Source organism: Sylvia atricapilla, chromosome 11, assembly GCF_009819655.1.
Source record: "Sylvia atricapilla isolate bSylAtr1 chromosome 11, bSylAtr1.pri, whole genome shotgun sequence".
NCBI lineage: Eukaryota > Metazoa > Chordata > Aves > Passeriformes > Sylviidae > Sylvia > Sylvia atricapilla.
The window spans coordinates 2789465-2804932 of NC_089150.1; the positions used below are offsets into that span (position 1 = coordinate 2789465).

General features: G+C 42.0%; 1 long non-coding RNA gene across 1 annotated transcript in view; it reads right to left on the minus strand.

The window, feature by feature from the left end:
• Positions 1–618: 618 nt before the first annotated feature.
• Positions 619–15468, minus strand: part of LOC136366154 (uncharacterized) — a 232092-nt gene continuing 217242 nt past the window's right edge. The window contains exon 3 of the long non-coding RNA XR_010744473.1: positions 619–706. This is a non-coding gene — a long non-coding RNA (uncharacterized lncRNA). The remainder of the gene's footprint in view (positions 707–15468) is intronic.

Genomic DNA, 15468 nt, shown 5'->3' on the forward strand with positions numbered 1-15468 from the left:
GTTTAAGCAGAAAATAGGCTGGATCGTGGAGGTGGGGAGCAAGCACATGTGCACAGTCAGGCTGGGAGTTCTGCTGGAATCTTGGCACTGAAATCCATGGAGATTTAATTTATTCCCTGCTCCTGGGTCTGTGATGCCTTTCATGCAAAGTCTCTCTGAAATCCTAAACGACTCTTGCCATTAAAATCCCATAGACTCACAGAAATCATGGTGGGAAGGGACTTCAGGAAATCACAATTTCCCCATTCAAAATAAAGTTCTTCCTGCTGGGTTAAGTGAAGTGTAATTTTTTTCCTAATTAAATTCTGAAAATCTCCAAGGATGGAGGTTCTGCAGCTCCCTGGGCTGCTGGAGAAAATTTGGAGAAAGGGCTCCCCATCTTTTCCTAAACTGGAGGCCTCAGTAATGAGAACCAATTCCATACCACGAATATCTCCCATGTGAGTTTTCCTTCTCAGACATTCCTACGGCTTCCCATCCTCAGAACAACACTAAATATTTATCCTGATTTTTTAGCTGCCAATTATACCCTGAAATATGTTCCTGCAAACACCAAGACTGATGTGATGTTGTATTTTAATTACACTGACTGATTCTTGACTTGGGCTTTGCTGGTGGTTTTTTTTTTTTGTTTTTGTTTTTGGTTTTTTTTTTTTTTTTTTTTTTTTTTTTTTTTTTTTTTTTTTTTTTTTTGTTTTTTTTTTTCCTGGTGAAGTAGCACCCACTAAAAACTGGAATAATTTGAAAATAGCCAATAAAAGAAAGAAAAAAACCCCACAATTATTTTGAATTATGTCAAGTGATTTCCCATTTCAGACCAGCCTCTTAGATCACCAAAGCCTGGTTAAAAGTTATCTTCAAAAGAAAAACCCAACAAAACCAAAACACACACAGCCTCAGGAATGTCCAGGTATCCATAATTTGTTGTGGAACTCACCTTTCTTTCCAAAGACTGCAAATGCCTCAATTCCTCTCTCTGCTGGGTTAAATGACACCTGGTGGAACACAATTTCTGGGGCACAGTTCAGCTGAGAGAATTTCAGTATTTTTGCAGGAGCTGTGTGATATTTGCTGTTGGCTTGGAAAAAAAAAAAAAAAAAGCGTAAAAAGCTGTTTCATTCCTCATCATTGTCACATAATATCACCCAAATGAAGATGTAAATGGAAGGAGCCAGATAAGAGCTGTACCCTATTTCTTGAAACTTCTCTCTGTGCCTTCAGATGTGGCAAATTCAAGTTTCAGACTCCAATTAAGCAGTTTCATCTCCCTGCTTCAACCCAGGAAACAAATAGGTAGAAGGGGCTACCATATGTTTGGGGTTTCAGTTCATTAAATCCTTGATCATGCAAAACCTTTTGAGAGCGACTACCCCATAAAATTCATACAAAGCGATGGTTTGTGTTGTTTGGAAGAATCTTATTAAACATTTTCTCCAAAGAAATATTCCAGCCTTTGGAGAATCAGCATGACACTGCCATGAATTATTCACGCAAGGCTCTGCGAGATGGGCGAGTTTCCTGCCAAGGCGTGCACAGTGAGGGGTGTTATAAAACTGAAATTGGAATGTGGAGAGAAATGATGGGAAAGATTTCAAAGATCATCTCTTCTGAAAAAGAAAAAAAAAAAAACCCAACCAAAAAAGCAACAAAAAACAAGACTTCAGACCTTTAACCTTGTTCCTTCACAGCAGAGAGACTCCTAAATGTCCCGCTTCACATCCGCTCCCAAATTCCTCAATTTTAGGTTGTGCTCACACACAGACACCTGCTCTTAAAGGAAGCCACAGAGTGATTTCTGAGAGCCACTGGCAAAATTCATTCCAGGGATTCCTAATGAGCCTGAATGTCAGGAAACTCTGGTGAGGTTCCTTTTGTCATCTTCACACCCTGGATGTGTGTGTGCTGACCCCAGAAACCCCTGAGGCTTGGGCTGACCCCAGTCCTGCTGGGGTTCTGCCCCTCTCAGGTGAGAGCCCACCTGCAGAGCTGCCCCAGCCCTGGGCCCAGCACAGGGAGGAGCTGGAGCTGCTGGAGAGAGCCCAGAGGAGGCTCCAGGATGAGCAGAGGGATGGAGCAGCTCTGCTGGGAAAAAAGGCTGGAGAGCTGGGAGTGTTCACCTGGACAGGAGAAGCTTTGGTGTCACCTCACTATGACCTCCCAGGACCTGGAGGGGATACAGGAAACATGGAGAGGGACAATTGACAAGGGATGGAGTGATGGGACACAGGGAATGGCTTCAGACTGACAGAGGGCAGGGATGGATGAGATATTAGGAAGAATGTTTTTCCCTGTGAAAGCAGGGAGGCTCTTCTCTGGCCCCAGAGCAGCTGGGGCTGCCCCTGGATCCCTGGCAGTGCCCAAGGCCAGGCTGGACACTGGGGTTGGAGCACCTGGGACAGTGGGAGGTGTCCCTGCCATGGCAGGGGTGGCACTGGATGATCTTTAAGGTCCCTTCCATCCCAAACCATTCCACGACTCCCTGACAACTCCACAAGGCTCTTCCTAAATCACTCCAGACATGCAAATGGAGAACCAGAAACCCAATCAGTCCTAAAACTAAAAATCAAATCAGTTGAGCCTAACTCAGAAACTGACAACCAGAAAGAACCAAATGAAAATTATAGTCTAAAACCTATTATTTTTTGACTGATATGTCTAAAATAGATTTAGATGCTGATGCAAATGAATCAGGATTTTTTTGTCCCCCCCAAATGCACTGCACTGAATAACTGATGAAAGGCACATTTTAAATAATACAAGAGGCAGGAGGAGGTTTGGCCATCGCTAATGCAAAGCAACTCAGCACCACCTCTCATTGTTTTGGTGGCATTTGCACGAGGGGACAAACGGCCCTGTAAGCACAGAGGGTTGATGTGAGTGATTGCTGAGCACATTTTAATAATTAATTCCACAAATAAGTGAAGTCTATTTTAATTTCACCTTAGACAGCATTGCTGTCTCACTGAAGGAAACTGCAAACTCTCCTGTTACTGTACCCAACACTGACACTTTGGAGACATTACAGAAACAGCAGGAAAGTAATGAAAAATATATATAGTGCTGAAACTTCTGAGCTGCCCAAAGTGCTCCTGAAGATCCTGCAGATAATCTTTAGGGAATAATCCAAACAGCTCTGTGGTAGAAAGTCACATTAAATGACTGAACATCACGCTGTGATGGAAAAGTCATGCCCAAAAATGCTGATCAGTCTGATTGGACATGGATTCAGTTCCAGTGTCTCAAAAGGCCTGTAAAGAACAGCTTAGCAAAGAAAAATAGAATGACTGAAGCCACCAAAGTGATCATGCTTGCATGTTTCAAACAGCAGTGTAATGGAATTATTTATCTGTGAAGGAACTGCTAAGAGGATCGGGGGGAAAAAAAGAGTTTGGAAACCTCTGTTTTCCTTCAACTCAGATAAAGCTGGTTTGTGCTGTATTTTGACTTCTCAGAGGTTTTTTATAAAGGCCTTTGGCATCGTGGATAAAACCACAAGGGTGCTTTGCAAAGCTCTAATGTGTCCACATTTTGGTCAGGAAGAATTTCATGCCCACAGAGTAGCTGAGGTGCACACTTCTGAGAAGGGAATGTTTCTACATTTTCCCAGCTTCTTCCCCAAAAAATTAAGGGTTGGAACTCACTCACAATTTCCAAACATAGCCCCTTTTCTTATTTGGAGAGGTATGATATTTTTTCCCTCCTTTTTTTCCAAAGGAAGTGGAGTTGATGTTGAGAAATTTCACATATTTGGGGGGAAATCCTCACCAGATTTTCTCTCCTGCTTCCAGAAGGGAGGGAATCCACTTTAGGAAGGATTTAAAGGATTTTCACCAGTATGAGGTCACTAATGTTGTTTCTCTGATACCTGAGAATCCATGGCCCTATTCCAGTTTCAAAAGAGAAGTATCTGTGGACACACCACCCACGAGCTTTTCTTCTAAGAGAAAAACTGCATTTTCTCACAAGGTCTTTGCATTTTGAGCCAAAAGGATTTAGAAACTGATTTTTTTCATCACTGTGTCAGGTAAAGATGTTATTCCTGCCACTCTGAAATGTTGCACTTTAAAAAGTCAGATTGTTCTGGGGGCCCTTGTCCTTCCTCTGAGCTAAGACTTTTGGCATTTCCCTGAGATCAATCCACACAAGCAAAGGATGTCATAAATACGTTACTGAGCTGTCCCAGCCTAAAATATATTCTGCAAATACATCTCCTGCTTCTGTAAATAAGGTTACTACACATAATCCCACAGGTTCCAGTATTATATGTACATAATAAAGCTGCAGATCTTATTCAATTTCCAGGTATTTTGTGAGGAGAGCTACTGGCATATCCTCAAGGGCCAAATATTTCATTCAAAGGCAAGGAGATATTATCATATTCTGAATAGATATAGTAGTTAGTTTGTACAGCATCTCATAAAAAGGTAATTTGCAGACTCGAAGAGGAAAAAAAAAAAGAGCTGCTTTAAGGAACACAGGGAATATTTGTGTAGCTACACAAATTACTTGGTTGAGTATTATTCCAGAGACTTATTTTAGAAACTGAAATTACTCCTTACAATGTAACTTTTGCCATTATTATTGTTATTATCATCTCTTGCACTTAAAGATATTAAATCCTTGCCTTGAAGTCTGGTTCTTGAACAGGCAATTATGATTAAAGCACTCCATCTTCTTGGCCTCTTAATTCATCACAGCAACTACCAAATTCCACACAAAGTCTGGGATAAATGGAGCTGGCCCAGGCAACCTCAGTGCAGCACAGCAAGTCCAGCCAGGAGGTGAGAACATCCTTGTTTTTCTTTCAGTGACAACATCCCTGCTGCTTAAATGTTCATTTTTGGACATCAAACAGTACCTTGCAAATAGCAGATGAATAGGGTTATCTGGAAAAAAGAAGTGATTTTCCCATTTTTCAAACCAATTGTGAAAATAAACTTAACTATTAACATGAAAGAAACAGGTTTTTCCTCACACTTAGTCCAAATTGCTTGGGGTGGTGTTGCCATTCCTTCTCTGTTTCCCTGTCTCTCAGAAGAGCACGGGAAATGTTACCCTGAAGGTTGTATCATTGGAAAACTGGAATTAGAGCTCAGTGAAGAGAAGATTGAAATGCTGCTGCTCACACAGGGAGGCAGAGGGGCTGCAGGACTCAGAGTTAATACGTTCCCTTTAATAATCAAGTTAATGAAGGCCATTGCTCCAGACAAGATGTGCCTATCACGGTTGTATCTTATCTATCTTTCATACATTTAGTCAATAGACAATGATGCTGAACATATCTGGGCAAACATAGCTAATTTTTTACCCTGAAAGATAATCAATAATATTTCCTTTCGCAGGTCTCAGTTAACTGCTGGAAACAAGGGGCAACACATAACTGGAACTTCCTCCCTGTCCAACATCTGGGGGTTCTAATTCCGTATCAGGATTATTGCTGAGCCTCGTGGTGACACCTCTGCATCATGCAAAAACCCAGGAGTTTGTTCTGGAGATATTATTATATCTTCATTAAAAGATATAATAATTATTGTCTTCTTATATTATGAGGTATTATATGATTGTAATAATATCTGAAGATATTATTATAACAATATCATTATAATATTATATATTAATAATATATAAATATCATTAATAATATCACAATTATATTAACATTAGTATATAATAATAATATTGATTTGTATTATTAATATTGAAATTATATATTATGATTGTATTATTATTATTTTATCTGAAGATATTATTATAAAGGTATTTGCTCTGCACGAGGCATTTTAGGAGATTGGGATGACCTCAGGTGGTTTTTGATCAGCTTTCAGTGTGTCACAACCCAGGAGAGAGCAGGATCAGTCCAACCACACACAGGCAGCAAAAAAAAAAACCAAATCTTCAGCCTCCATGGCAAACAGGAAAAGGCTCTCCAAAAATACTCCTAATTTTCTTGGGAATCTGTGTCCTGGCTACAGATCCTCTCTGAACATAGAGGTGGAACACCCCCAAAATTCAGGTGGGGTCATTATTTTATCTGTGCCACAGCATCCATGGGATGCTGGAGAACACAACTTGGGCTGGACTGAAACCAACAAACTAAAGCTGCCTTCCCACTTTCCCCCTCTCTGCTGTTGTGTTGGCCACAAACAGGAATTGCAGGACAGGGATCCTGACTGGAATTCCTCTTTGAAGAACATGAAACGATGCCATCAATTGATAATGACTGGAGCAGGACCATGAAATAATGACCACTGTGAAATAATGACCACCATGAAATGAGCACCATGAAATGAGCACCACCTCCTAAGGAAAACAGGGATGACAGAGATAATAACTAGCAGAGGATGAAATAGAAGGAATGTATTCATGGGTGGATGAGAGCCGTGGCTGGAGCCTTTGAGCAGAGCTCACATCCCTGGGTGTGCTTTGATCAGCAGCGTCCCAGCCCTGGGAGTCTTTGCTCTGTCTCTTTTTCATGCCACATTTCTCTCTCAGCTTCTTCCTCGCTGAAGGAGATCATGAGTTTGATCATTTCAGCACAGCAGAGATCCCCCAGCCCATCCCAGCCAGCAGCAGAGGAGCCGTGGTGGGACGTGCTGCTGATGGCCAGGACACAGACAATCCTCCATTCCTTCTCTCCAGTTTATAGCTCCAAAATGTCACAGTCCCACAGGCACAGAGATGCTGCAGGATTCCTCAGAAATCCCTTCCCGGTGATCAACACACCCTGTGAGATAATTCTATTTTCTTAATTTCTCTGAGTTGTAATTCTCCATAAAGATAAACAGAACCCCAAACAAAAAAATAAACAAGCCCAAAATAGGTTGCGTGAGCAAAGTTCCACATGAAGTTCCTGATAATTTCCTCCCAAGGCGCTCAAGTGGAAACCAGAAATCTTAAATAAAATTGCAGCTCCCTGGGATTCACAGCCATTTGGCAGCTAATGTATTAGAGTACAAACACCAACGAAAGACAGCCTGGCAACACTCAGAATATCGACATATTACAAGAGCAGCACTCAAAATATGGACATATTACAATAACAAAGGCTTCGTGAGAAACTCTATAAGAAGAGCTTTCCACATGTTTCACAAAAAGTGGGATGTGTGCTCACTGCTTGTGCATTTGCCCAGCTGTGCAAATCACATCTGGAAATTTTAAGAGTTAAAGAATACATTTTCTCTTTTTTAGGAGTTGGAAACTGAGGACAATCTGTCAGCTGATCAGGGAATAATTTTTTTTTTTTTTTTTTCCACAGTAGTCCAAAGTGACCATTATTTGACAAAATTCTCTCCAAAAATAACCCTGAATGTTGCTGGTCTCATTGGGAAATGCTGCACTTGCAAAGGCACCGACTTTTGGCAGAGGTTTCTTTAGTGATAAGAACAAAGAAACACTCATTAAAAAACCAAGCCAACAAACCAACCGCTGTTAGATAATTAAAAGAATGCTTGTTTTCTTAATTTTCACACTAAAGAGCTACAGAGCACATTAGGAAAAACATTAAAATAAGATTTGTAGGCTGGTGAGTGCTCAGAAAAAGAATAAAGGTGTTTGATAATGGATTTGGATTAAAAAGGGATGTTATCCTGCCAGTTATGTCCCATTGAGTTGGATCCTGGGGATTAAAAGTTAACTTAGAAATCTGACTTGGCTACACCTAAATCAATAGAATTCCATTTACTTGCTGGTGAAATATTGATAATCAGGCTCATTAACTTAAAATGAGCAGAAATTGATTTAGCAGGCTGGAGGTGGAGCCAAACCAGATTCCCAATCCTTGCAACCCTCCTCAGAGAATTTTTACACATGAAGGAACCCAATAAAAATTTTAATAACATTACCGTGAATAAAGTGAGGAAGCGTCAAAGGATTATTTCCCTGGAGAGGGGGAAACTGGAATTTGGAAGGGAAAGGAAAGAAAGAATCAAAGGAGGGTCTGACGAAGTGAATTTTTGGAAACCAATCCATTTCAGAGGCTGGAAGCCCCGCACAACAGGGAGAGAGGAGAGGGTTTGTCAAAGCCTTTGGGAGCCATTCCCTCATTCAGAGATCCACATTCCAACTTTCTTGCTGCTCCCAGGGACCTCTGTATCTTTAGTTCGTGCTTAAGATGTTTTGATTTTCTGAAATTCTTTCTCTAGGGAGTTTTTTTGCAAACAAGAAAAGTGTTTCTATAAACTGTACTTTGTTTTTATTTTCTTTTTTTCTGAGAGGAACTTCTTGATGTCCCTCTGGTCTGACCAATGTGAGTGAAGAAGTTTGTCTTCTTGTCACCAATCAAATTGGCCTGTGTAAAAAAAGTATATAAGGGAGACACATCCCAAAAATAAAAAAAAGTAATTTTAAGCCTTCTGAAGTCAAAATCTTTTGTTGTTGCTTTGTACAACAGCATCAGACCTCCACCCTACAAAGTGGTTTTTACTCCCACCTAGGTCTAGGAAATAAATACTGGTCTATTTTGTGAGAAATATCAATATCAAATTTCACCTGCTAAGGAATGAAATGAAAGGTTAAAACCTTAAACCTGGGGGAGAACAGGAAAAGGGAGTGGGGAAATTGCACTGCAAACATTGCAGCCTGGAACTGTCCCCAGGTGAATGATCTCACGGACTTCATTTCGGTTCCATCTTCCAAAAGATGGATTTAAATTCCAAACAGAAGTTGTCATTTAAACCCTGAAAAGCAGATCTGAACTTAAATACAAAGTCAAACTCTACTTTAAAAATATAAAGGTTCAATGGGGAAATTTTCCAAAAGCAGCTTTATTCCCACCACATTATTTATTTCCACATTTCCTTAACTCCTGGTGGGAAATCAGGGTGGGAGTATCCAAGAAGATCCAGCTGCTCTGCAGTCTCCAGAAGCATTTCTACACTCAGTCCTTACTAGACTATTGGATTTTAATGTCTTTTTTGAGTTTTTTTTCATAAAGGCATTGGCAGTTCCTTTTGAAACACAAACAATTTATAAACCCAACTTCAGCGTTCAAATTATATTGGTAATGCCCAATCCAAATCCCCAAAATCCAGCAGCAATTTCATTCAGGAAATCCAATGGCCAATTAAAGGTGAAAAGCAGGGCAGATATTGTCATTGCAAATTTTGTCAATTATATAAAAATTATATCTGGAAAAATAAAGAGACAGGACAACGTTTTGATGGTTGCTTTAAAATCATGAAGCTTATGGGTTTTTGAAGAGAAAATAAAATGAATAAAACCTTTCTTCTGTGGCTTAAGCAGACTCCAGTTATGGATGGCGGACTGCAAAACCTTTGTGGTGAATTTTCCCTGAATTCCCACGGGTCCTGGTGAATCGCAGACACAAATCCAGGCCAGCAGCATCCCCTCCTGGAATTCCCCCGTGCCAGAGTGAGGGATTCTCCCCAGCCCTGCTCAGTATTCTCCTGCTGCTCCTCGGGATAAGATCTCCCCTGCCGCCTGCACCAGCTCCATTCATTATTCCCGGATAGATGACCTTACATTTGGTGCTATCAAACACCTATTGATTGAACGCTCATCTGACAGCCTTGTAATTACTCAGGTCAGCCCATTTACCCTCTTTAAATAATGGCAGAGCACGAGCTTTCTTCCAGCCTATTGAAACTTCCCCTGCGAGCCAGGACTTATTAAAAATAAACATTAACGATCCAAAGAGTAGCTCAGATGGCTCTTAAAAATTTTAGGTGCCAGTTAGGCAGACTTCCTGATTTAACAGAGTCTGATGAGAGGAGCTGCTGTTTAACTGCCTCCTAATCACTGCTGGGAGATAAATTATTCCCTCCTGTGAGGCAGCAGCATCACCCTCTTCCCTTCCCAGGGAGAGGACAGAGGCACCAGCAGCCCTGGATCCAGCTGAAAATGGGCTGGTGCACTTCTGCTCACTCCTGTCACACTTAAAGGAGGTTGTGAAATGAGTTTAAACTCGCTGGTCATACGTTTTTTTCATGCTCTGTCTTCTCAGTCTTACTCAACTCCTCACTTCCATTCCCTGCCATGAGCTCCTGATCACCCCATTTGCCATTTACAGAGTATTTGGCCAGGGGCAGGAGAAGGGTGGAGGAATTAGGGGGCTTGAAATGTTTTCCTCATTGTGATATTGGATCTTTTGGAGAACAGTAAATAGAGATTTATTTTTTTTCCCCCTCAAGCCAGACACAATCAAAGTATGCAGCCACTAATTTTCCATGTATTGATCAATTACTGCCTTGCTGTGGTGATGGGATCTAATCTAGAGCTCCATCCTGCTGGATGTACCTTGAATTAGGACAACACCAGCCACAGTTTTTTAGGAAGCACTCAGGGCAATCTCCCACCAGCTGCTCCAGACTTTCTTTGTTGGCTTCCCAAATATTCCACGGTCCTTCCCCAAGGACCAGCTCCTTCCTCCCTGCAAAACCCAAGTCAGGATCATCCTGTGGGGTTCATTTCCTGGCAGCCGTGGCCAGGTGCCCCAAGCTGTATTTCAGCCATCAGGAAGCTGACCTGGAATGCTGATGGCTCATTTGTATTAATTGCCTGGGACTGCCCAGGGCACTGCAGGCTGCTCCAAGTGCCATTTCCCCGGTTCCTGCTTCCCACTTGCTGCTCCCAAAAGGGCACAAAGAGCCACTAATGGTTACATCCAATACTGTCTCTTTCCTGCAAGCAATACCAATTTAATTAAATTTACATGGTTTTAAGTGACCGGCTACAACTCCTCTCATCTGTTTATACAGGTCACTAGAAATGATAAATCTCCATTTCATTGCTGACATCTTCTTTTAAAGGCTCCCTTATTTCCCTCCTGACCTTTCAAAGCTGTTTCTTCCGCCCTTCCCACCCAGCTGAGACTGGTTGAAATAGAGGTTCTCTCTTTCCCTCAGAGGCAGGGCAGCAATTCCTAAACCCTCAACTGCACTGAATGCCATCACTGCCTTAACACTTTGAGCATCAAGTGTCTTTGAAGAGAATTTTCAGTATTTTCCTTTTTTTTTTTCACCCATTTAAACCCACCAGAGCCATTCACAGCTGAAACCAGAGGCTGTGTTGCCATTTCCCTCTGCAGAACCCACCATCATTTTCACTGTGGTGTCACCAAAGCCTGGCACTGCTGGTGATGCCCCAGCATGGCAAAAGCTCAAATAACAGCAGAGAATTCTGCTGTTTGAGCCCCAAAGCAGAGGGGATGGAGGCCAGGCCAGCTGTGCCTTCCTGGGCCACCAAGAACCCTCTGGTTCCACTCCTCCAGCCCTGATCCTCCTCCTCACACCGAGGTTAGAGCTGATCCCATTCCCTCTGCTTCCCCCAGGGCAGCCAGGACCACACTTTTACCATTCAGAAACCTGAAAATCAGAGTAAAGGAGCTTAAAAGCTGCTCCAGATCTGTGCCTTCCCAGCAGCTGGACCTGGTGTTAGCTCAGCTCTCTGCTCCAGCCCTGAGGCAGTGCCTGAATGCTCAGTCCTTGTCCCAGGCTCCCATCCCTCCCAAACCTGCCTTCCCTTTGGGTCTGGGAGCTCCTGCATCCCCCCGGCCCTGCAGTCAGCCTGGAGCAGGGTCACAGCAGCACAGGGAGGACACTGCTCCCAGCACCAGCCCTCAGAGCACAGCAGGTTGACTTTCAAGGCTAGAAGGAATAAAAATGAAATATTTTTTGGCTGCAGCAGCCTGAAGGAGAGAGGCAGGAAGATGCTGAGTCTATCCAGCAAAAGTCCATCCTCAAAGGCTGAGCTCAGGGAGCAGCTGGTGGTGATGCCTTGGGAAGGCTGAAACAGAGACTGGACAGAGCTGGAGAATAAAGCAGAGATTTATTCAAAGGCCTCCAGGATCCACCTTGGGCAGGACAAGAGCCTGGCCAGGGCTACACCCAAGGGGGACCCAAAATGGTCACAAAATGGACAAACAGTCGCCAGGTCTCACACTTGGATCTGTTTTGGTCCATTTGCACCTTGGGGTTGAATTGTCCCATCCCAGCTCCAGGCTGTGAGGTCCCATCCTTCTTGTCCCTCCCTCCAGCCCACCCTTGGTTGTGCTTTGGGGCTGAAAGTTGTCCTTGGTGTGCAGCAGGAGAAGGATTTTTTTTGTGTCCCTGCTGTGTGCAGAGCTGAGTGACACTGACTGTGAGCTCAGAGCTGCCCCTGGGCACCACAGAACCTGGAAAACAGGGAAGAGAAAACTGAAGGCATCATTGATGGTTCTGCTGCCAAAGGCTTCAGAGTTGGGCAGTGAGGGAATGGAGATTGGCCTTGAAGGTTGCACACACTGAGGAGGCTCCTTGTGCTCTTGAGGCTCCCCCTGGATCCCTGGCAGTGCCCAAGGCCAGGCTGGACACTGGGGCTTGGAGCACCTGGGACACTGGGAGGTGTCCCTGCCATGGCAGGGTGGGAATGAGATGATCTTTAAGGTCCTTTCCAACCCAAACCAGGTTTGGAAATTCACTGCCACCACCTGAGACCTCCATGACTCCTCCTCTCTCGCAACTAACAGGAACAACATTTTCTTGGGCTGTTCTGACACATTTTTCATATGATTCTATGTTTATTTCTCATTATTTCCTGGCTTGAGTGAGAAAATATCGGCAACACTTATAAATCACTTTTATCTTAAGGTTTTAAAGCACTTTTGCAAAGGAAAGGGTCTCTGACCCCTTTCTCTTCACCTGTGCAGGGAGATTGTCTTCAGAGCTCCCCCTCAGCTCTGGAGATGTGCTGGATATGGAGCAGATGGATTATCCCACTGCTCCATGTGTGCTCAGACAGAACTCAAAGCAGCCAAAAGGCAAATCTGGCCCAGTTTCTCCTCTTTCCCTCTGGGGAGAATTCAATCAAGAATTGATTAATGCTTGAATTCTCATCAAGAATTAATAAGTTCCTGATGTGGTGAAAACGAATAGTCTCGGGGAAGCAGCTAAGCTTGTTGTTTTGTATGGGAGAAAAGAAAAAAAAATCCATATATTTGGTAACTCTGATGCAGTGGTGAAGTCAGAGAGGGAGAATTCTGAATTCTCTGACCCCTGATGATTTTTTAATAATCTAATGAATGGGTTGACTGAAGGCCAACTCTTCTACCACTTCCCTCAAGCTCAGGAGCAATTCTTAAACTCCACACAAGCACATCAGGTGGGGATGCAGCACCTCAACACCGGCACCACAGAAAAGCCATTCCCTTGTCCCCAAAAAGGTGTCCCTAAAGGTTAAAAGTAAGAAAAAGAAGAAAGTCAATCCTTTCTCATGGAAACCCTCCTCATTGTATCTGTACAGAGTGGATAAAATGAGACTTAGCAGGTACTAATAGTGATAAAAGTAAGAAATATTTAGTGACATTTTTTATACTTCCTTTGACAGGCTGGAGAGCTAAAATACTTTAAAAAAAAAAAAAAAGAAGAAAGAAAAACCTATGATGTTTTAAGACTAATTGAACCAATAATCAAAGGCTGTCTCTAACTCCTGGACCAGGAGGTCAATTACAGAAATAAATCTGACAGCAGATAGATGGGAACAGTGTGCAATTACCACTTAAAGACTTGATAATTATGGCAAGAATTAGTCTGCATTTTCAACGGCAGCAAAATCCATCCCTTCTTTGCAGTTATTATCTTGATTAGAAGAAGAAATGGGTTCAGCTCTGGCTCAGGCTGACAGAAAGCCCCAGGTACAAAAGGAGCTGAGAGGTGGCTGATGAAACGAGCCCATGGAGCTGGGAGTTTCCTCAAAAGGGAAACTTCCATGGCAGGGGTGAGAAAAAATTAATATTCGGCAAGGAGAGATGTGGAGGAATTTAAAGTGGGAGAGCATAGGACTGAGAAACACATATTTTTTATGAGGTTTGCCCAAATGAGTCCAAATGTGGGCTTTTCAAGTGCTTAAATGCTCAATTTTGAAAGGCAGAGTCGATGTGAGAGTAACAATCCTGAATATTTAAAGAATTAGCTCTTTCTTCTTCCATTCCCCCGTGGCACTATGTGGTCAAAAGGAAGAGGTTTTGTAACAATTCCTTTTTAAAAAGTGTGATCTGCAATGAAAAACTCTCAGTAATAAACCTGGTGACCTTTATTCCTTGAGGTAGGCTGTGCTTCTATTTTTTTTTTTCCCTTATTGAAATAATCTGAAAACACAACACTTGAATTCTTCCTCTTGTTATTAATTCTGCAATTCTGAGACTCTGGGAGCTGGGAAATTCAGAAAAGTTGAATCCAGGTAAAGCCAAGGAGATGCTGCTGCCCTGGGAGAGTGAAAACCTTGGCAGGAGAGTGACTGAGCCCAGCAGAGGAAAACATCACCCAGAAAAATGGATAAAACCTGGGACAGGAAATAACCTGCAGCATTGGAACCATAAAAAATGCATTAAAAAAAAGTGAAGAGTTTTTGGGTTTTCAGTAAACATTTTCCAAGAAACCAATCAAGAAATGTTAAGTTCTCAACGACTGATGGCTGTGGGAAATGAAACAAAGAAAATATTTTCCAGGAGATAATTTCTCCCTCATCCTGATGAGGCAACAATGACAACGAGTGGCTTTAGCAGCTTCCATGGAATTTTTCCATCTCTCAGTGAAGTATTCCAGAGCTATTCCCACTCCACTTGTCACTTCCACATCCCTCTGCTGACACACTCCTCTCTGCAGCACCTTTCTTTCCTCAAACACCTTTTTTTTTTCTTTATTAGGTGAATTACTGTGTCAAATGATCTGATTTCACTGCATTTTTATGTAAATTTATTTACTTACTGGCCTCCGGGCTCCGTGCTGAGCTTGGAAAATGTACTTTTCAAAATTATAAATAATTAACCAGAGCTCCTGCACCACTGGAAGTTGTTACTCCACTCTCATTTTAAACAGTCCAGGAATATTTTTTTAATGCATGTTTCATATAAATTGCCACTTAGGGGAAAATAAATGTTCAGAACGGCGACTGCCTGAAGTCATAAAGGCTTACACATAGCAAGGTGATTTTTATTAGACACTGCATTTATGCTTTTCATTATTTAATAAATAATCATAAAAAGAATTAGTTTCAAAATAGCAGCAGCCTCGTGTGTCCAGCCACCTGCAGAGATGCACAGGAAGGAGCAACACCAGCAATTCCCAGTTAAATCCCAGCCCAGGACCAGGCTCGGGCAGGTCCTCACACCAGAAACACACTGGGGAGGGCCTGAACCCCTGCCCAGATCTTCTCTTCATCACCCAGAGGAGCAAATGGGAACTTTTTTTGGACAAAATTTTGGAAAAAATCTTTTTTTGGATAAAATCTTGTGTTTCTTTAAAAAAAAGTAATAATAATAATAGTAATATATATATATATATTATATATATAATTTATATTAAATTATATTAATATATTATCTTACATATCTTAATATATTTATATTAAATATATATTAATTTATATTAAATATAAAACTCTCTCTATATATATATATTTAAGTATCATAATGGGTGGAAGTTCAGACACCTCAATCCACACTAAATCCAAAATCCCAGGTGCACCTCTCAATGA